Genomic DNA, 23,163 nt, shown 5'->3' with positions numbered 1-23,163 from the left:
CTTAGGCGGAAAATTAACCTTATTTTCAAAGAACTGGCACTATATCACAAAAGACAAGTGGATTTTGCAAACCATAGACCAAGGTTACCGGTTCCACTTCCACACTATACCAGTCAAAAGAGGAATGCCAAACCTACCTCCAAATCAAAAAACAGAAGCTCTACAGCAGATAATGCAATTAACAAAGATGAGAGCTGTGGAAAGAGTACCAATAACGGAACAAGGCAAAGGATTCTACTCCAGACTATTCCTAGTTCCAAGAAAGGAGAAAAGTTGGAGACCTATTCTCGATCTGTCCACCTTAAACACATACATCATTGTCCCAAAATTCAAGATGCTGACCCTACAGCAACTTCTTCCCATGCTGGGCAAGGAGTGTTGGCTGGTAACTCTAGATCTCAAGGAGGCATACCTGCACGTCCCCATTCGACCAATTTGCAGAAGATACCTCAGATTTCTTGCAGGATCAGAGCACTATCAATTTTCAGCATTGCCCTTTGGCTTATCTACTGCCCAGAGTATTCACAAAATGCCTGGCATCAGTAATCGCCCACTGCAGACTACAGGGAATCCAAATTTATCCATACCTGGACGACTGCCTGCTACAAGGGGACAACAAAAGCAAGCTGACAACAGATTTACAAAGGGTCATTTACTTGCTACAAGCACTGGGATACACAGTCAATTTGCAAAAATCAAGGCTGATTCCATCCCAAACAAGGACATTCTTGGGCGGAATTGGACACAGTAAAACAAATGGCATTCCTAACTGCAGAAAACAAAAAGATCTCCCTCTTTACTTCTTGGCACTAACAAACCACAGCAAGCTAACAGCAAGAAAAGTTCTGCAGGCCTTGGGCTTCATGGCATCATGCATAATCTTGATTCCACATGCCAGACTACATATGAGAAAACTACAGTGGTACCTAAAGAATTTATGGTCCCAACACAGGCACAGCCTAGAAGCAGAAATTCCACTAATTCCATGCCTAAAACAGGAGTTCCTATGGTGGGCTCAAGCATGCCAGTCAAACCCAGGCTTACCCTTTCACAAATATCAAGCAAGCCAAACCATCACAACAGACGCCTCAGACCTAGGATGGGGGGCTCACATGCTGGACAAATGCGTGCAAGGATTGTGGACGGGACCAGCTTCACCTGCACATCAACCTAAAAGAAATGCTGGCAGTAAAACTGGCAATCCAAAATTCAGACCATTTCTCAAAGAAGGCCATTTGATGATAAGGACAGACAACACCACAGTCATGTGGTACATCAACAAACAGGGAGGCACTCATTCATACCCCTCATGAGAATGACTTTGGACCTTTGGAACCTGGCACTCAGCTACAACATCCAGTTACAGGCAATGTTTGTACCGGAAAGGAGAACACTCTAGCAGACATGTTAAGCAGAACCACCTCGGGGGCTCACGAATGGATGCTACACCCGGACATCTTCAAGACCATCAAAGAAATGGGGAATGCCACAGATAGATCTATTCGCTTCCTCTCAACCACCAGCTCAAAAATTCTGCACAAGGACATTCCATCCACTTGCATCGAAAGTGGATTCGCTCTCCTTCAGCTGGAAAGGCCTGACAGCATATGCATTCCCACCTCTTCCCTTGATACACAAGGTATTACTAAAAATCAAGGAGGAACGTCGAAGGATAATCCTGATAGCTCCAAACTGGCCAAGACAACACTGGTACCCATTGCTGAGGAGCATGTCTCGGGACAAAATGTGGTCAATACCCCTGATGCCTTTGATGTTAACTCAGAGCAACTACAGCATCATGCATCCAAACCTAAAAACGTTGCAGCTGACTGCATGGCACATCACATAGCAGCAGCTATTCCAGATCTCTCCCAAAGGGTTAAAGACATTATCCTTGAAGCCCGCAGACCTTCAACAAGAAGGAACTATGCAGGGAAATGGAAAAGGTTTGTCATTTGGAGTGCTGAAAGAGGGAAGGATGTGTCGAATATAGATATGGCTAACATTCTGGAGTACTTGGCAGAGCTTCTACAGACAGGCCTGTCCTATTCCTCCATCAAGATACATGCATCAGCTATTTCAGCAGAATACAGCTTTGATCCACCTGTCTTCTCACATCCTCTACTCAGGCAGTTCCTCAGAGGGATCAAGAATGTAAAACCTCCTAGGAAACCACCATTGCCAGCTTGGGATCTGAACTTTGTGCTAGAAAAGTTGACACTCGCACCTTTTGAACCAGCAGCAACAGCAGACCTACTGCATCTTTCATGGAAAACTGCTTTCCTACTGGCAATAACCTCAGCAAGGAGGGTTTCTGAACTTCAGGCCCTAATGGCAGTACAACCCTTCCTAATCTTCCATCAAGACAGAGTGTCCATGAGGACTAATCCTACATTTATGCCTAAGGTGGTATCCAGAGTGTCCTTAAACCAGGCAATCCACCTACCTACCTTCTTCCCCAACCCACAAAACAGAGGGGAAAGAATGCTGCATACCTTGGATGTACACAGACAGCTACGCTACTACCTGGACAGAACAAAAAGTAACAGAAAAACTGACCAGCGTTTTGTAGCCTATGCAACAGGAAGGGAAGGAAAAGCAATTTCCAAACAGACAATCTCCAAATGGATAGGAAATTGCATACGATTCTGTTACTCCTTCCATGGAAAACCAATTCCACAGAACATACGACCTCATTCTACAAGAGCAACAGCCACTACCACAGCCTTCTTACGAGGAGTGGCAACCAAGGACATTATTGAGGCGGCTACTTGGACCTCCGTGCATACATTTGCCAAGCATTATAATTTACCTCTGTATTCGGATCCCGAGCAGGGTTTGCCACTGCTGTACTGCAAGGGATCCTAACCACACCATAATCTATTCTTCCTCCTCCCTAGTTGGCTATGGTATTCTACCCAGTTGTTATGACTGCAGATGCATCCATGAAGGACATAGTACAGTTTTGTACCTACCATAAATGTAGATGTCCGAACTGGATAGCATCTGCAGTCAGGATTACCCTCCCTCCTTCCCCTCTGTGGTACTCCTAGGGTATTTACCCTCCTAATAGCTAGCTGGTGGGGGGGAGTCTCTTATGGTGTATTTGTTTGTATATATGTACATACATGCTTATTTTTGTGTTTGCCTTCTATCCTTTGGGAAACATTGGCATTTTTACCCAAAATTTAGCCTTCCAAGAGGGCAACTGGCATCTGGGGCAAGAAACACTGAAGAAAATGGCGTCGGCTGATGCCTTTATACCCGAAGACCAGCAGAGATGACGTCGGGTGAAGTGCGACATCAGCCGAAGCCGGACCCGGACTTTGGAATCCGGCCGACCGAAGGGCTGCCTGACGACAGGACAACCCAGTTGTTATGACTGCAGATGCTATCCAGTTCGAACATCTACATTTATGGTAGGTACAAAACTGTACTTTCTATCAGCTGCGTAAGCTGGTCGGAAAGTTTGTCTAGCTTGTTCTGCTGCATATCATTATCCACCGAACTCTTCTGGCTCTGCTCACTCTCCTCCATATCCAAGCAAGAACACAAAAACCAACAAATGGAAAATAGTGCCCAAATGACCAATAACACTGTAACAGCACTATGAGGAAATAAAGCTGCAGTTGCTGGTTCGAAGATTTAATGATGCAACACATAAAACATTAAACGCTTGAGACATTCCACAGTACGTTTTCGTTTCCACCTCACTTCATCAGACAACAAAAGGCCCTTAGGCACTTGCTCTTATATATTATCCTCACTAATTGACAATCATACAATAAAACAATTAAACAAAGTTAACTACTTCAAGCCAACACTCATATTTGACAACTAAACAGCTTGTTAAGCTTATAACAGAACTTTACATGCAAACTAACATCATATTTAATACATTATTAGCTAAACAACATACATCATCCTAACACATACTAAATTCTATAAAAAACTTATATATTACAATTTAAAAATGTAATTAATTTAATTCTGATCTCAACAATATAAACATAAATATTTAAATTCATAATGCATTAGTGACATCTACTGGTCAAAGTTTAACATTTAAAAACCTAGGCTTTTATCTACAAAATCTGTATTTGTATAAAAAAGGCATTACCTGTATAAGATTCTACATTTGTATTCTTAGAAGTGACTCCATTCATAAAATCACTAATTTCTCATAAGAAACTTCTTAAAAATATACACAATTAAAAACAATAAATATTCAAGTATTTGTTTTGAAATATAAATATATATTATACATACTGTACAAAAATTCATTACAAAAATGCCTAAAACAGTTAATGTTGTTAAGAATTGGTGAATGTAATTATAAATTAATATAATTATAGATGAATATAATTATAGAAGAGGTAAATATATATTAAAATCTAAAATATTGAAAACTTTTAAACACCATCTACAGCTTTGCTGCCCTCATTTTTAACACAGGGTTTATAGAGATGACATCATTTAAACCCGGAGGTTTGTTAGCTTCCAAGTGTAATTGCCAAAGTAACTCTTTGTATTCAATTGAAGTTTCCCATTGTCCTCCCCTTATATCTTTTTCAACAACTTCTAAAACAAAGAAATTATAAACTGCTTGGGGACAATCCATTTTATGTCTATATAGAGCATTCTTAGAGTTATTTGTTCTCATTTCATAATAGTGCTCGTAAATCCTTCTTTTTAGTTTTCTTTCGGATTTTCCAACATAAAATGCTTCACATATTTTACATAAAGCTAAATAAATAATACCATTTGTGTCACAGTTTGCAAAGTACTTGCTCTCTATTAAAATATCCCTGCTTTTAATGTAAATGGTGTTAGATGTACATATATACGTACACTGTGAGCACCTCCCACATTTAAAAGTGCCCACTTTCATTCTCTTGGTCCTTTTCTGTCCTTTTTGACCTAATATAGATTTTAGATTTCTACCTCTACGGTAGGTGCATTTCAATGGTTCATTAAAAAGGAGGCTCAAATCTGATAGTTCCCCAAATTTCTGCCATTCTTCTTCTAGCATCTTTCTAATATGTACTGCCTGTCCACAATAATCCATAATAAAATTATTTGTTTTTCCTGGATCCTGCAGCAACCTTTTGGGTGTTTCCCCCATACTTTGGCTACCTAAGATTGGTTTAAATCTTCCCCTTCTCTCATCCCTTACTTCCTTCTCTATACTTCTTATCAGAGTTGGTGGGTATCCTCTTTCAATGAACATTTGATAAAGTGTATCACATTCTTCTGCAAAATCTACTTCTCTTGATGTCATTCTACTTGCCCTCACGTACTGTCCCTTAACTATCCCCTTCTTCTGATGGTAGGGATGTGCACTACTAAAGGACAAGTAGGAGTTGGAATACGTTTTCTTTCTAAATATTTTAGAAAAAAAACCCTTTTCACTTTTACCAACATTGATATCTAAAAATTTTAATTCATTTTTGTCACTTTGAAATGTGAATTTCAGGAAGCCAGTAGATTCAGAAATATACTTATAGAACACTTGGAATTCATCCTCAGTGCCAACCCATAGGAAACAGATATCATCCAAAAAAACGCCTATACAGCTTCCAACATGGACTAAACTTTGAATTAATGATAAATTCATTTTCCCAAGCTGATAATATGATATTAGCATATGTAGGGGCACACCTGGCCCCCATTGCTACCCCCTGGATTTGTTTGAAAAATTCACCTTCAAAATGGATGAAGCTGTTGGAAAGTACTACATCCATTAAGGTAAGTATTAACTGAAAATCATTGTTATCAAATTTTCCATAATTCACCAAGGCCTCTTCAAACAGCTTCAAACCATCATCATGGGGTATAGAGGAAAATAAATCCACAATATCAATAGTATAGAAAATTATATTCTCATCAAAAACTTCCTCTGTAAGCTGTTGTAGTAATTCCCATGAGTCTTTCACAATCCCATTGCCTGAATTGGAGACTGGTTTTAATTTTGTATCCAACCACTTAGCTATTGGTGCTGTAACTGAATTTTCTGAGGCTACTATGGGACGCATGGGTGGACTCATAATATTTTTGTGCACCTTGGGGACACCAAATATCGACGGTACCCTTGGCTTTTCTACATGCATATAAAGATATGTTGAATAATCGATTGAACCTTCTACTAATAAATCATGTAGTACTATGTCCACTTTCTTATTCCCTATATTGATCTCATTAAGGGATGCTCTAATGTATCTTTCTTCGTTTTCAAGTATTTGCATCATTTTTTCTTCATACCATAAATGGTCCATGACCACTGTACCACCCCCTTTGTCTGGTTTTGAAATTCTAATGTTTTTGTCACTACTCAGATTTTTCAGCAACAAATTCTCTTCCTTTGATAAATTGAATACTATTTTATTTCTACTTAATTCATTCCGAATTCTTTTTTCCATTAGAGTTTCAAAATTCTTTAATTGTGTATGCAAAGGGGGGTTAAAGGTACTACGCCTCTTAAACCTTTCACAATCTTGTATATTTGATGACTGTCCATTGTATAAAATTTCAAAATTTTTCTTCCTTAGGAAAAGCTTTAAATCTATTGGAACTTTCCTAATATCTGCCTTTCTATTAGGGACAAATTTTAAGCCTTTGGAAAACAAGTTGAAATGAATGTCCTATTCATTTATAATTATATTCACCAATTCTTAACAACATTAACTGTTTTAGGCATTTTTGTAATGAATTTTTGTACAGTATGTATAATATATATTTATATTTCAAAACAAATACTTGAATATTTATTGTTTTTAATTTTGTATATTTTTAAGAAGTTTCTTATGAGAAATTAGTGATTTTATGAATGGAGTCACTTCTAAGAATACAAATGTAGAATCTTATACAGGTAATGCCTTTTTTATACAAATACAGATTTTGTAGATAAAAGCCTAGGTTTTTAAATGTTAAACTTTGACCAGTAGATGTCACTAATGCATTATGAATTTAAATATTTATGTTTATATTGTTGAGATCAGAATTAAATTAATTACATTTTTAAATTGTAATATATAAGTTTTTTATAGAATTTAGTATGTGTTAGGATGATGTATGTTGTTTAGCTAATAATGTATTAAATATGATGTTAGTTTGCATGTAAAGTTCTGTTATAAGCTTAACAAGCTGTTTAGTTGTCAAATATGAGTGTTGGCTTGAAGTAGTTAACTTTGTTTAATTGTTTTATTGTATGATTGTCGATTAGTGAGGATAATATATAAGAGCAAGTGCCTGAGGGCCTTTTGTTGTCTGATGAAGTGAGGTGGAAACGAAAACGTACTGTGGAGTGTCTCAAGCGTTTATGTTTTATGTGTTGCATCATTAAATCTTCGAACCAGCAACTGCAGCTTTATTTCCTCATAGTGCTGTTACAGTCTTCTTGGAATCTAGCCTGGCTCCTGACACTTTACCTTCAGCTCCCAGAAAACCTGACCGGTATTACAGAGTTCCTGACTCTCAGAAGTTCCTCTTTAAGAATCCTACTGCGGATCCTGAGACCATTTCACAGGGGCCCAAAGACATTTAAGGCTACTACTGCCAAAAACCCTATCCCCTCTGAAAGAGATTCCAGGGCCCTGAACAGATTGGGTAAGAAGGTATACACTTCTGCAACTTTGGCCATTGGGGCTTAAACTGCCTGTTTCATATGTTAAAGTATCAGCAGCATATTATTGGATTGCTTAAACAGAAAATGATGATGATTCCTGACTGTACTGAAAATAAAGAATTAGAAGATTTAATGCATTTTGCTGAACAAGTTGGAAAACCATATTTTGCAATGTGGTTTTGATTCATCAGAGGCATCTTGCAGGGCTGCTGTCACTGGGTCTTTACTTAAAAGGCATGCTTGGCTTAAGGAGCAATCTTTGCCAGATCATGTTAAAGCTAAATTACTGGATGCTCCTTTAAGCCAAGACCGCCTGTTTGGCAACAAAGCAGAAGTACTTAAAAAGATGGAGGAAAAAGCTAAATCTATGCAAACTGTTATTTCTTGCAAGTACATCCTCCCAGATTTAGTAGGCACTGGCCTAAGAATTGGTCCTTCCCTGCCTCTTCCAGGCCTTCTCGTTCCAAACCAGCAGAACACCCAGGCTTCAGTCCCAAGGTACTCACAGGCCTAAGCAGTGTGTGTGTGGGGGGGGGGGGGTGGCTCCCACTTCCAAAGCGGAAGTAGTACGGCATCCCCGTATGGTAAACTGTCACAATGACTTAACTTTAAACCTTCCAAGCCCTGCTCAGCTGACACTTCTTTTGCGGGGAAAGATCGCCCTGCATGCAAAAAACTGAGAACTCCTTACCCAAGACAAATGGGTTTTAAATATAGATGTTATGTGATCCTATCTCGCCTACATTCTGACTGATGGGTTCGGAGCCGATCCCTCGGCTCCGACTCGCCACGCTTATGCCAAAGAGCGAAGTCTCTTATTGGCTGAGCTTACTATATCCCAGGATGCACCACTACCAGTCCCCCAGATCTCGTTTGCCGCTAACTAGCAAAGACGTGGTCTCGAGCTGGCTGAGCTAAGTAGTGTTTTTCACTAACTTTTTCTGTCAGGAATTTCCTAATTCTTCAACAAAAGCTGTTTTAACAGCTATATCGTACTTTTGTGTATGAGTGGTTATTTTTTTTGTGGAAAATTTGTGTGGTGGTTGCGTGTTTGTTCTGACTAGAGGCCCCTTTTGAATTGAAGGGCCTTTCCCTGTCAGTCAATTGTCTTTCGAGTCCTTAAGGGTTCTTGGATCCCTTTAGTTGATTTTTCTGTTGTTGTGACAGTCTTTGTGTAAAAAAAAAAAAAAAGTAAAGTAAGTGTTTTTTCTGTGTTAGTTAGAGTTACTAAATTGTTGCCATAATGTCTCAGGCTCCTAGGCCTTCGGGCTTTAAGAAGTGCACTAAGTGCAGTTTTAAAATGTCAATCACAGATGACCACTCTCTCTGTGTGTATTGTTTGGGCGCCAAACATTTGCAGGAGTCCTGCAGCGTGTGTCACGCGTTTTCCTCGAGGGCCCTCCAAGAGAGGAAAAATAAACTTATTTTGAAAGGCCTTATTAAACCCTCATTTGAAGAGGCATTAGCTTCCTCTCCTTCTCCTGCTAAAAAGAAAAGGGCGTCTGCTCCGACCAGTCCGTCGGAACCGACCGCCAAAAGACATAGGCAGGCTTCTCCTTCGGCTCCACAGACTTCGGAGCCGAGGGTGGAACGGTCTGCCTCAATGCCTCCAGCCTCGACTCATCTGGGTTCGGAGCCTACGGCTGGGGCATCGAGAGGCGGGTCACCTTCATCGGCTCCACTGATCTCGGAGCCGATGAAGGTTGTCCGCTCAGACACTTCCTCCTCGGCGCCGAAGCCCTCTTCGGCACCGATGGAAATTGGTTTGTACACTTCTTCGGCGCCGATAATTGTCGAGTCGATTCGGAGCCGGTCCCCTAGTCCCTTGGAGCCGTTGGAGAGGCCTACTCGGACCCATTCGGTCTCTTCCAGGTCATCAAGGATGTCAGATTCGGACATAGGGTGCTCCAAAGACTGTTCCAGTCCCCAGTCTTTCAGAAATTTGTTTCGGCTCCGACCCACTTGGCTTCGGAGCCGATAGCCCATTCCATTGCCATTCCTCCTCCGACCGCTTCGGCTCCGTCGGGTCCTAGGGTCGGCTCTGACCCTTACTCCAACCCCGGCCTTGGGTCCGAGTTTAGCACACGGACTTCTTCGGCCGGACCCGGGGGTGACGTTTCGGGACCAATGCTGTCGGTTCCTAGCCTCCCTCTCGGTGCTTCGGCCGCGGGACTTCCGTCTGCTATCATGGCTCCGGAGACCGGACCCTCCCAGGATTCTGGGGGTCCGGCCTTCGGAGCTATGAGGAGTGCCTTGGCCAAGTCTTCTTCGGCCATCTCTACGGCTTTACCGGCACCTTCCCTGGGCATGGAGACTGGGTCTTTGGCAGTTCCCCTGTCTCTAGGCAGCGGAGCCCCGGGGCCTGAGGTTACCCCACTGGGGGTTCCCTCCTGCTGAGGGTCTTCGGAGTTGTCTTCGGAGGAGCCCCCAAGGAAGAGAACGTGCAAGAGGAAGCACGTGGACTCCCCCGAGTCTCTTACATCGGACACTGATCTTGATGATGCGGAGGGGTCCCCGAAGTCGCCCTCGGATGATGTCTCATTTGCAGACATTCTAGAGCTCCTAAGCAACGAGGCGGCTGGAATTCCAAACCCTCCTCTGATGAGTCGGTGTTCCTCAAGGCCTTGGGCTCAGCCCTCCGCCTCCTGGGTGTCTCCGCCCTTGACCAGCTCCTGGATTTGGTTTGTCGGAGGGCATGGGAACATCCAGATACTGTGGAACCAGTGCCTTCTCGCCCTAACAAATTTTTGTCTGCCCCACCCGAGAAGGAGTTCTTAAAGGCGTGGCTGTAGATGCCATGGTGGTGGCATCTGCTACCCAGCAGGACGTGGCAGAGGCTTCAACGTCCGTCCATCCCCTAATAAGGAGTCTAGGAGCATGGACTGCACGGAAGCGCACCCTGACTTCAGCGGCCTTTATTCTGAGGTCCCTGAATTATTTGGCACATTTCACCAGACTACAGAGGGATCTGGTCAAGGAGCTCTCAGACTCCTCTCAGGTAACCTATCTGAGCAGCTAGCCCAGTCGGTTAGCTCTCAGTTGGCTATCCTCACCTCGATTTCTAACTCGTCCATGAGGCTCATTTCATATGCCGAAGGCGGGCAGAGCGGCAGGCACAGGCGTGGCTCACGGAGACAAGCCTGGCTCCTTGTGTCATTTTGCGGAGGCCTTCAAGTCTTCCTTTGCCGACGCTCCCTTTGATGGGTCCTCTTTGTTTGGACCCAAGGTAAAAGACACTCTTACCCGCTGTGAGCAAGAGGGAAAGACTTTATCTGCCGTAGGAGCACGTTATTCCACTCCCTTCGGCCTTATCCCAAGGCTAAAGAGGAGGGAAGATGTGGTTCCGGAAATCACAGAAATTCTTTCCTCAACAGCAGGAAGATTCCCCTCCCAGAGGCAGAGGACGGGGAAATTTTTCTGGGAGACGCCGTCCCAGAGGCCCCCGCAACACTGGAGACCGCGAGTCCTTTCGTGGCTCTTCAGCCTCCCACACTCCATGAGGGATTGCCCGGCTGTGCTGCTCCGGAGCCAGTCGGGTGCCATTTTGCCAAGCACCTAAAAGCCTGGGAGTCTATTACTCAGGACAGATGGGTGCTTCGGATTATTGCCGGAGGTTACACCATTCCCTTCACACACTCACCCCCACCGTCCAAAAAAATCCCGGACCCACCACCCAGTCAAAGGGAAATTGCAGCCGTAGAAGCTTCAAAGCTGCTAGAAAAGGAGTCATCCAACCGGTCCCCATAGACCAGATCGGATCCGAAATTACTCAAGGTTCTTTTAGTGCCAAAAGACAGGGGACCTGAGACCCATTTTGGATCTCAGCAAACTAAACCAGTCCGTCATGAAGTCCAAATTCGAATGGTCACTTTACAATCCATTCTCCCATTGTTGGAGAAAGATGTTTGGATGTGCTCCATAGATCTCAAGGACGCCTATTATCACATACCGATACATCAGGCGTCCAGGAGGTATCTGCGCTTCAGCCTGGGAGACAGTCATTTCCAATTTTGTGCACTGCCCTTTGGTCTCACCACAGCCCCCAGGGTGTTCACCAAGTGTTTGGCAGTAATGACTGCTCACCTGAGGAGTCTCGGATTCCAAGTGTTTCCCTATCTGGACGACTGGCTCCTGACTGCCACCACCAGGCATCTACTACTAGAGAACCTACAAGCCACCATCTCCTGGGTGCTTCCTGGGAATTACATTCAACTGGAGAAAGTCTGTCTTGCTGCCTTCTCAGCGCATAAGATTCATAGGAGCAGAGATAGACTAAAAATTAATGCGAATCTTCCTTCCTACCAAAAGGATACAAACATTACAAGGTCAAGTCCGAGCCCTGCTTCTAAGATCCAAAGCCCCAGCCAGGATGGTCCTGCAACTTTTAGGTTCAATGTCTGCCACGGTTCTCCTAGTTCCTCTGGCAAGATTGCACATGAGGATTCTTCAGTGGCTGTTATCGACACAATGGTCTTTTCAGGATCTCCCCCTCAATCATCACATACTGATTACAGAAACGTGCAAACGGGACCTCCGCTGGTGGCTTCTGCCATCCAATCTGAATCAGGGAAGACCTTTTGTTATACCCCTCCGTGGCCACCTTGACAACGGATGCCTCCCAGACGGGTAGGGGGCATTGTCTGGGCAGGTCAGTTCAGGGTTCTTGGCTTCCAAACAAACATTTCTCCATATCAATGTGTTGGAAATGAGGGCTGTACTTCTGTCCCTACAAGCCCTCCACAAGTTTCTCCCTCAAGGCATTATCGCTATCCACACAGACAACATGTCGGTGGTCTGGTATCTAAACAAACAAGGAGGGACCAGATCTTACCCCCTTTGCAGAGAGGCCATGAGGGTGTGGGAATGGGCAGTGGCTACCAACCGCTTCCTGGTAGCGACCCACATTCCAGGAAAATCCAATGTATGGGCAGACAGACTGAGCAGGACTATTCTCTCTCCTCACGAGTGGTCCCTGAACGAAACAGTAGCAGCTCAGATTTTCAAAAGATGGGGGATTCCGTGCTGCGACCTGTTTGCAACACCACAAAACACGAAGTGCAAAGGTTCTTTTCCTTGACCCAGCGTCAAGGGAGGCAGCTACGGATGCTCTAGTCCAACCTTGGCCAACAGGACTGCTTTATGCTTTCCCTCCGGTTCCACTCCTCCCAAAGTCATCCAGAAAGCTTCCCAATTGGGGTCCACAATGATTCTAATTGCTCCGTACTGGCCTCGTCAAGTATGGTTCCCCTACCTACAGAAATATACTCTGGACGGTCCTTGGGTTTTGGATCTAACTCCGGACCTTCTGGTTCATCAGTCGGGACAACAGCACCAGTCCCTTCACACTTTGAAATTAACAGCTTGGCTCCTCCACTTCCGACTTTAGTCAGAAATCACACCTTGGACCCGGAAGTTATTCACATTTTATCTTCAGCCCACAAACCCACCACTAAGAAATTGTATCACAGTAAGTGGAAGAGGTTTGCTATCTGGGCTCAACTCAGAGGCTTAGACCCTATTACTGCCCCAATACCAGAGGTCTTGAAATTTTAACATCCTTGTTTAATCAAGGATCTTCAGTCTCTACTATTAAAGTCCAACTAGCAGCTATCTCCAAATTTCACGAATCCATAGACCCACCGTTGATGAGCAGCAGATTATGTAAAACTTTCATGAAAGGTGCTGTGCTTTTAAGACCCCAGTTTTTCATCCTGCGCCTCCGTGGGATCTTGATTTGGTACTGTGCCTTAACATCTTCCCTTTGAACCGCTGCTACATGTGAGTTGAAATATCTGCCTTGGAAAACTGCCTTCTTAATTGCAATTACCTCTGCAAGAAGAGTTTCAGAACTTCAAGCCCTATCTATCAAACCACCGTACTTGATTTTTCACAAGGATAGAGTATCACTTAGGCCTAATCCATCTTTTGTTCCAAAAGTTTGTTCTAATCTCTGTCTCCAACAATCTCTAGAGCTACCAGTTTTCTTTCCAAAATTTTCAAACAAAGGAATACACCTTGCATACATTGGATGTTCACAGGCAGTTGCGCTTCTATCTAGACAGGACTCAACAAATTGAAAAACAGATCAATTGTTTGTGTCCTTTTCAGATAATAAACTGGGTAAAACCATCACTAAAGCTACTATTGCCAAATGGATTAGAGATTGCATAACTCAGGCTTATTCCTCTTCAAATAAGCAACTTACAACATCTGTCAAAGCTCACTCTACTAGAGCTATGGCTACCTCTATTGCATTTCATTCCAAGCTCGCTATTTCTGAGATTTGTGCTGCGGCTACTTGGTCCAACCCGCACACTTTCATTTCCCACTATAAATTGGATGTGGCATCTAAAGGGCGAGCATCATTTGGTTCCACGGTACTCAGGAGTGTTTTCCAGTGAGCCACCCAGGATTTAGGTGCTAGGGACGCTGTCCCATCAGTCAGAATGTAGGCGAGATAGGATCACATAACATCTTTTAGTTATGTACTCACCATAACTTCAGATGTTTGGGATCCATCTCGCCACATTCCTAATACCCACCCTCCTTCCCCCTGCCTTGGAGATCAGAAGAGATTGAACGGTTTGAGTTCTACTGTTTTTATCTTGTATCATCTGTCGATGTTATATAAGCAGTGCATGCGTGTGTGCATGTATGCGGACAAACTAGATCTGGGGGACTGTTAGTGGTGCATCCTGGGATATAGTAAGCTCAGCCAATAAGAGACTTCGCTCTTTGGCATAAGCGTGCCGAGTCGGAGCCGAGGGATCGGCTCCGAACCCATCAGTCAGAATGTAGGCGAGATGGATCCCAAACATCTGAAGTTATGGTGAGTACATAACTAAAAGTTTCTCAAGGATACAGATTCCACTTCCACTCCTTTCCAACCCCAAACAGTTGGCCAGACGTACCCCCAAATCAGTGGGCAGAGGCTCAAAAGCAAGTTCTCTCTCTTCTAAGCATTAGGGCTATTCAGCCTGTCCGAGAAGAAGAATGGGGACAAGACTTCCGACTTTTCCTGGTACCCAGAAAAGACAATTCCTGGTGTCCTATCTTGGACCTGTCTATCCTAAACACTTTTTTGGTAATCCCAAAATTCAAAATGCTAACTCTTCTTCAGCTGCTTCCTATGCTAGGCAAAAATGCCTAGTTGGCAACACTACGTTTAAAGGAAGCCTACCTGCACATCCCAATAAGGGAATCTTGCAGAAGATACTGACGCTTCAGAGCAGGCTACATGCACCATCAGTTCTCTGCACTGCCCTTTGGCTTATCTGCTGTGCCCAGGGTATTCACAAAATGTCTAGCTCCAGTCATTGCATTTTGCAGGCAAAGAAATATTAAAATATACCCATACAAAAAGCCAGGACATATTAAATCATCTGGCATTTGTAAAGAAATTACTTCTCTGGGGTACACTATAAACAAAAAGAAATCTCATCTAGTACCCTGCCAATAAATTGTATTCCTGGGAGCAAGCTTGAAGACAACTTCCCAGATGGCATACATCATGCCAGAGAAACAAGTTCATTTGACAGCCTACTTCAAATTACTGGCCACAAAGACACAGCTATCTGCAAGGAAAATACTGCAAGCCCTGGGGTTCATCGCCTCTTGCATTCTAATAATTCCATATGCAAGACTGCATTTGAGGAAACTACAATGGTATCTGAAAAGCCTATGGTGCCAACATTCTCAGGACCTAGAATCAATGATTCCTATCATACTTTGTCTAAAGACAGAGTTTTTTTAGTGGGCCAAAGGCCTGCCACCAAAACAAGGGACTGCCATTCACTCTACCCCCTGCTGCCCAAACCCTAACAACAGACGTACTCACTTGGCAGGGCAGTGCATTCAGGGCAAATGGAACCAGAGTCAAATGCACCTGCATTTCAATCAAAAAGAAATGTTAGCTGTGCAGAATGCTCTGACAACCTTCAAGGACCACATCCTTCCAGGGCAATTATTGGTAAAGACTTGACAACACCACTGTTATGTGATACATAAACAAGCAGGGGGGAACCCATTCGTACGCCCTGTGCAGACTAGCCATGCCTCTGTAGAACGCAGCCTTGAGCTACCAAGTGCAGCTATAAGCTCAAATCCTGCCAGGCAAGCTAAATACACTGGCAGACGACCTAAGCAGAAATCTCATGGACCCACACGAATGGAAACTGGAACCAAAGATATTCAACATTTTGAGAATCAAATTGGGGGAGCCCAGAGATAGACCTGTTTGCCTCCTCTCAGAACTACCAGTTGGACAAATTCTGCACAAGGACTCCCCACAGACGAGCTTGGAAAGTTGATGCCCTGCCCTGTCGTTTAGCTGGAAAAACCTATCAGTTTATGCCTTTTCCCCCTCTGCCTCTCCTCTCCAAAGTGCTACTAATGATCAAACAGGACAAACCAAGGACACTACTTATTGCACCAGACTGACCACGCCAACACTGATACCCCCTCTTGCGCAGTGTGTCACTTCTGGAACCATGGCACCTGCCTCAAACACCTTCCCTGCTATTCCAGCAGGAGGGCCAGATTCTGCACCCACAGCTTCAAACCCTGAACCTTGCAGCCTGGCTAATTACATGACCACTCCTTTCCCATCCCTCAGTAAGCAAGTGATGGATGTCATGTCATTCCGGAGGCAAGGAGGCCTAGTACTAGAAAATCCTATGCTGAAAAATGGAAAAGATTCTGTTCCTGGAACCAAACACAGGGGATGGACACAACTGTGCCCAATTTACCACTCATTCTTCAATACTTAACTGAGATGCTTCACAAGGGCCTTTCCTTTTCTTCCATCAAAATTCATGCCCCGCCATCTCAGCTCATTGTAATAGAGCCACCCCTCTTCTCTCATCCACTGCTGAAGCATTTCCTCAGAGGGGCCAAAAATTTAAGACCACCCAGGAGAGCCCCTACTCCAGCCTGGGACCTTAACTTTGTATTGGAAAAACTCACTCTACCTCCCTTTGAGCCAGCTGCAAATGCAGAGTTGAAATTCCTGTCTTGGAAAACAGCCTTCCTCCTAGCCATCACTTCATCAAGAAGGGTGTCTGAATTACAGGCCCTCATGGCAGTGGAACCTTTCATCATCTTTCATGCGGGCAGGGTGTCCCTCAGGACCAATCCTTCCTTTATGCCCAAGGTGGTATCCAGTGTGGCCCTTAATCAGTCCATTCAGTTGCCAACCTTTTTTTCTAATCCACAGAACAAAGGGGAACGAATACTGCTTTCCTTGGATGTGCACAGACAACTTAGATTTTACTTGGACAGGAAGAAACCTCTCAGGAAATCTGAACAGCTGCTGGTTACATTTGCTGCAGGGGCAAAGGAGAAGGCCATTTCAAAGCAAACCATTTCTAAGTGGATAGGCCATTGCATTCATTTCTGCTATAAGCATCATGGAAAACCTACCCCACAGTGGATAAGACCACATTCAACCAGGGCTGCATCTACCTGTACAGCCTTTCTCAGAGGTGTTCCTACCAGGGACATCCTAGAAGCTTGCTACCTGGAGTTCTGTGCATACCTTCACCAAGCATTACTACTTGCCAATTTTTTCTAAATCCAGAGCAGGTTTTGCCACTGCAATCTTGCAGGGCCTTATAGCTGGTCCAAATGCTATATAACTGCCTCCTCCCTTCCTTAGCTTTGAGAATCTACTCAAATGTAATGACTGCAACAGTGAAACACAAAGAACATAGTACAGTTGTGTACACTTACCATAAATGTAGATGTTAGAGTGTATTCACTGTTGCAGTCCTAGTTATGCTCCCTCCAGCTCTCTGACTCCTATTGACTATACCTCTATTCTTGCTTGCTATGTTTAAAGCTTTCTGGTGTATTTGCTTTTTGTTGGAGGTTTAACCTTGTGTATAATTGTTTCCCATTATGGGGGCACCTGACATCTGGGGCAAGAAAAACTGATGTAATGGCGTCGGCTGCATGTTTTATACCCCTAACTACCTGACGTCGTGGAAGATGAGATGACAACCGATGCAGGACCCAAGACTTTGATAATCTGGCCGACTGAAGGCTACTGCAAGCAGGTAACCCAAATGTAATGACTGCAACAGTGAATACACTTCAGCATGTACATTTGTGGTAAGTGTACACAGCTGTACTTTCCTTCTGAGCCGCAGCTGTCAACGGCCACCCCCCCCCCCCCCAGGACTCCAAGAGCACAAGGCCCAGGAAACCCTTGTCCAGGGTATTTCCCTTTGAGTCTTCTTCGGATGCTCCCTCTGAAGAACCCCCTCAGAAACAGTAAGAGGAAAAACATGGACTCCCCAGAGGAGTTTGTCATGTAAGATATGGACTACAATGATGGGGAAGGATCCCCATGGTCACCCCCTGACTATGGAGACATCCTGGCAATCTTGAAACATAGGGGTGACTGGAAGCCCTCCAATCCTTCCTCGGAGGAGTCCGTATTCCTGTAGGTCTTTTGCTCTCAGCCCTATACTTCTTGGGTGACCCCCCCCCCGCTTCCCCGATAAGTTGGTTAAGCTCATCATGCAGCAGGCGTGGAAGAATGGAAGAACCCGGACACCGTTGAGGCCATCCCCAGGAGATCAGAAAAGGTACTCTCTCCTCCGGATGATCAACCCCATTGGTCTCGAGGTTTGCCAGTGGACACTATGGTGGTGGCGGCAGACACGAAAAAGGACCTTGCGTAAGAGAGTTCTACTGTCCACCCGCCCAACAAAGTCTTGGGCAGTGGACAGGTTAGGGAAGCTAGATTTTGTGTTAGCGACCTTTGCAATCAGGTCTCTGAACTTTTTGGCACATTTTACGAGGCTGCAGAGAGATCTTATTTCTGAACTCTCCGGGACCCTCGCGAGCCAAGTTTCGGATGGAGCACATGATAAAGTTGCTTCCCAACTTGCCACCCTACAGTCAGTATCCACTTCGTCCATGAGGTTGCTGTCCCACGCAACCAAAGAGTGGCTAGAGTTGCTGGTGCAGGCATAGTCATGAGACGCCATGCCTGGATGCGCATTTGTGACCTCGCAGACTCCAACTCCTCCTTTGTAAATGCCACTATTGAACCATCAGCTCTGTTTGGTGGTAAGGTCAAAGATACATTAGCCAGGTGCGAGCAAGACGGAAAGACCTTGTCTGCCGTGGGCCTATGTTTTTCCAAACCTCTGCATTCCTTCTTCAGGAACCAGAGAACTGGGAAGATGTGGCACAAGAAGTCTCAAGGTCCTTTCCGTGATGCATGTGGTGAGGTCTCCCCCAGAGGTAGAGGGGGTTCCAGTATTTTAAGACTCTCCTTTCGGGGCAGAGGAGGGGGTCCCCAGAACCAGGGCTCCAGAGATTCCTTCTCGGGTAGACCATATCAGCTCTCCTGAAGCACTGCTTGATTGCTTTCCTCTAGAAGCAGTCAGAGCGCGTTTTTCTCTGCACCAAGCTGCCTGGCTCTCTATTACAAACGATCAGTGGGTGCAGAGAATCATTACCAGAGGCTACCACATTCCCCTAATATCTTATCCAAGACCTCCGAAATCCCTTCCCGATGTTCCACCCAGTCAAAGGGAGGAGGCAGCTTCCTAAATACAAAAGGTATATCAAAAACGAGCCTTCCAGCGGGTCCCCCCAGACCAGTGAGGATCAGGGTTCTACTCAAGATTCTTTTTGGTGCCAAAGAAGACAGGGGACTGGAGGCCCATTCTGGAACTCGGCCAACTAAACAAATCAGTAGTTCAGACCAAGTTCCACATGTTCATAATTCAATCCATCATTCCCTTTCTGCGTGAGGGTGTGGGGATGTGCTCATTAGATCTCCAGGATGCGTATTACCATATCAAGATGGACAAGCACTCCAAGAACCTCCTTCACTTCCGGTTGGGAGCCAATCCCTACCAGTTCAGAACCCTGCCTTTCTGTCTCTCGACGGCCCTCAGAGTGTTCACGAAATGCCTAGCAGTGGTAATAGCTCATCTGAGAATTCAGGGATTCCAGGTGTTTCCATACCTAGACGATTAGCTCCTCTCCGCCCCCACCAAGCATCTACTGGTCAGGGCCCTCCACTACACCTTAGTTCTAGCCGAGATGCTGGGCTTCACCATACACTGGGAGAAATCCAACCTTCAGCCCTCAGAACAATTGGAATTCATAGGGGCAATATTCAACACCCAGTCAAGTCTGACCTCTCTCCCTCTTCACAGGCTCCAGAGATTAAGGGCACAAGTTCAAGTGATTCTCTGTTGAAGAAAGGTGTCTGCAAGGGAAGTTCTCCAGGCTCTGGGGTCTATGGCTGCAGCCATTCCTATTGTTTCCCTAGCCAGATTGCACATGAGATTACTACAATGGATCCTTCAGGCCTAGTGTATACCCAATCGGCAGGCCTAGAGTATACCCAATCTTCACCACTTGAGCTCACAGATTCTCATTACCAACACTTGCAAACTTGCAAACAAGATCTCCTCTGTTGGATGAGTATAGATGAAACTCTTTGGTGTCGCCCCTTCCAGGCTCCCCAGCCCAGCACCATGGTGACCACGGATGCTTCCCTGATGGGGTGAGGGGACAACTTCCAGGGAAAGTCAGTCCAAGGCATGTGGTCCAATGTAGAGGTCAACTTGCATATCAGTGCCCTGGAGTTAAGAGCGGTGCTATTAGCGTTGCAAGCTCTCCATCTGGAACAATTGCTGTCCAGTCGGACAACATGTCTGTGGTCTGGTACGTAAACAAACAGGGAGGGACCAAATCTTACCCCTTATGTCACGAAACCAGGAGAATCTGGCAGTGGGTGATAGCTTCCAACTGCAAGTCATATCCCGGGGAGCTCCAACGTGATTGTGGACAGGCAAAACAGATGCATCCTCCGTCCTCACAAGTGGTCTCTCAATCCGAGTGTGGTGGCTGAAATTTTCTGCCGTTGTGGCCAGCCATGCTGCAACCTTTACACCTCCCCCTCAAACACAAGATGCAGCAGCTAGTTTGCCCTCTTTCCCCCTCACGGGGAGTCACGAGAGACGCTTTGATCCACGATTGGCCCACGGGTCTCCTTTATGCTTATCCTCTGATTCCCCTTGTTCTAAGGAAAGCTATTCAGTTGAGAAGCAAAGTGATCCTCATTGCCCTATTCTAGCCTCGTCAAATATGGTTTCCCTTCCTCCAACCTCATCTGCTACAACCTCCTTGGATCCTAGACACTCGTCAGGACCTCATATCTCACCCATAAGGGCCGACTCCCCCCAGTCTGTCCACTCTCAAGCTGACAACTTGGTTTCTCCACTTCTGTTAGTTGCCAGGCAGGAAACCCTCTCTTCTCCCATCTGTGATAGCTTGGCCTCTCATAAACCATCCACCAGAAAACTTTACAGGGAGAAATGGAAAAGATTCTCTATTTGGTCACATAATCAGAAGCTAGATCCGTTCTCAGCCCCCGTAGCCACTATTCTTCATTACCTGGCTGAACTGTTTGACAGTGGGCCGTCAGCTTCCACTATTCTAGTCCATCTAGCAGCTGTTTCCAACTTCCATAATGGTTCACATGGAGTCCCACTTATTTCCTCTCGCCTTTGCAAGACTTTCCTCAAGGGTATTTTCTACTGCAGGCCTCCCATCAGGCAGCTGGTGGAGGCATGGAATCTCTCCTTGGTTCTGCAATCACTTTCTCTGCCCCCTTTTGAGCCTGCTGCAACATGTGATCTAAAATTCCTGTCATGGAAATCCTTATTTCTGGTGGCTGTCACTTCAGCTAGATGAATTTCTGAATTGCAAACATTATGCATCAGGAGCCCTTATCTGGTCTTTCATAAGGACAGAGTATCACTTCGTACTAACCCATCCTTTCTCCCCAAAGTGTTTTCTGACTTTTCGCTTAACCAGTGCATTAAGCTCTTTGTATTCTTCCCAAATTATTCAAACAAGGGAGAATACTGCCTACGTTCCTTGGATGATCATAGACAATTACATTTCTATCTGGATAGAACTAAATCCTTTCACAGGTCGGACTAGCTTTTCATTTCCTTTGCGGGTCCTAGAGTGGGAGGTGCAGTATCGAATGTTGCTTTGTCTAAATGGCTCAGGGATTGCATTGCCTTCTCATATTCGCTTACGGATGGATCTAAGCCTGGCCAGATCAAAGCTCACTCAACTAGGGCTATTGCAGCATCGGTTGCCTTCCACTGTAGGGCCTCCATGGATGACATTTATGCAGCTACCATTTGAGCTAAGCCCCATACCTTTATCAAGCATTGCAAATTGGATCTAATCTCCAGGGGTAGAGCGGCCTTTGGTTCAATGGTTATCAGGAATGTTCTTCCATAAGGGCCACCCAGGTTCTCCAAGTAGCTGGGGACTCCATCCTATCAGTGATGAATAGGAAGAAGATTAACAACTTCAGATAAAGAAGTTGTTTTACCATAATGTTCCATCTGAGTTGTTGATGATCTTCCAGTCATCACACCCTCCCAGTGACCCCCCCCCCCCCAAAGGCTCCTGGTGGATGATCTGGGTCTTTGTCATGTCTTAGGGTTTCTGCGCTGAGATGGCCTCTGACTTGTTTCTTCTATATACTGCATGCAAACTCGATCTGAGGTAACCGAGTGAAGGGCATTTTCGGTAGCAGCTTAGTTAGAGAATTTTTGGTGCACGCAAGCTTGGTATAAGGCTGACTCAGTTCCGAGGGCTCAGATCCAAACCCATCAGTGATGACTGGAAGAAGATCAACAACTCAGATGGAGCGTTATGGTAAGACATAATTGTATCCAATACGCAGATGATTCCACATTAATATGCTCTGCTACTTCTCAGGCAAACCTACAGTACCTAACCTAAAACGTGTTTAATACAGCCGAAAAAATGGCTACTGTACCGATGTCTCATCTTGTACCCCAAAACAGCAAAACTGATACTTTTCACTCCCACCCGTAGGGCCCCCCCTCTTAGTTTTAATGTTACATCAATCAATGGTACTATTATATCTCCTGATACTACTACTAAACTACTTGGGGTACTGATAGATAACAACCTTACCTATGATTCCTATATTAACGCTACTATAAAAACAGTCAACAAAAAATTGGGTTCTCTCTACAGGATAAACCCTTTCTGACCCCATTACCCAGGACCACTATTGCCTGTAGCCACTTAATCTCTACCCTTCTTTATGCTTCCCCTCTATATACTAAACTAAGTAAAAGCAACTTGAACAAGCTGGCTATGTCCTATAACAATATTGCCAGATTTGCAACAGGATCTACGTACAGAACCCATCATTGTAACAATCTTCAACAGCTAGGATGGTTAGAGTTGCCAAATCTACTACTATTCAACCAACTAACAGTTGCCCACAAAATCCTATATCAACCTACTAACACTCCTATACTTACAAACCTCATCACCCCCTATAATAACCTCAAGACCCCTACGCTCATCAAATAAACTACTGGTACAAATAAGTAAAACTAACAATTTGGCTGGTGATTCTCTGTTCTCCAACACAGTTAGTAAAACCTGGAATTTCCTCCCCAGTGACCTAACCTCCCTTTCCTTAATAAACCTATTTAAATGCAAAC

At 44.7% G+C, this 23,163-nt stretch overlaps 1 protein-coding gene across 5 annotated transcripts in view; it reads left to right on the top strand.

The window, feature by feature from the left end:
- LOC122793381 (protein transport protein Sec24B-like) overlaps positions 1-23,163 on the top strand; it is a 2,932,722-nt gene that overhangs the window by 872,761 nt on the left and 2,036,798 nt on the right. The gene's annotated exons all lie outside the window — the stretch shown is intronic.

The sequence above is a fragment of the Protopterus annectens genome, chromosome 2.part0, assembly GCF_019279795.1.
Source record: "Protopterus annectens isolate FY-2018-M chromosome 2.part0, PAN1.0, whole genome shotgun sequence".
Taxonomy (NCBI): domain Eukaryota; kingdom Metazoa; phylum Chordata; order Ceratodontiformes; family Protopteridae; genus Protopterus; species Protopterus annectens.
Note: the sequence above shows the minus strand (reverse complement) of the source record. Positions and strands in the feature narration are given on the sequence as shown.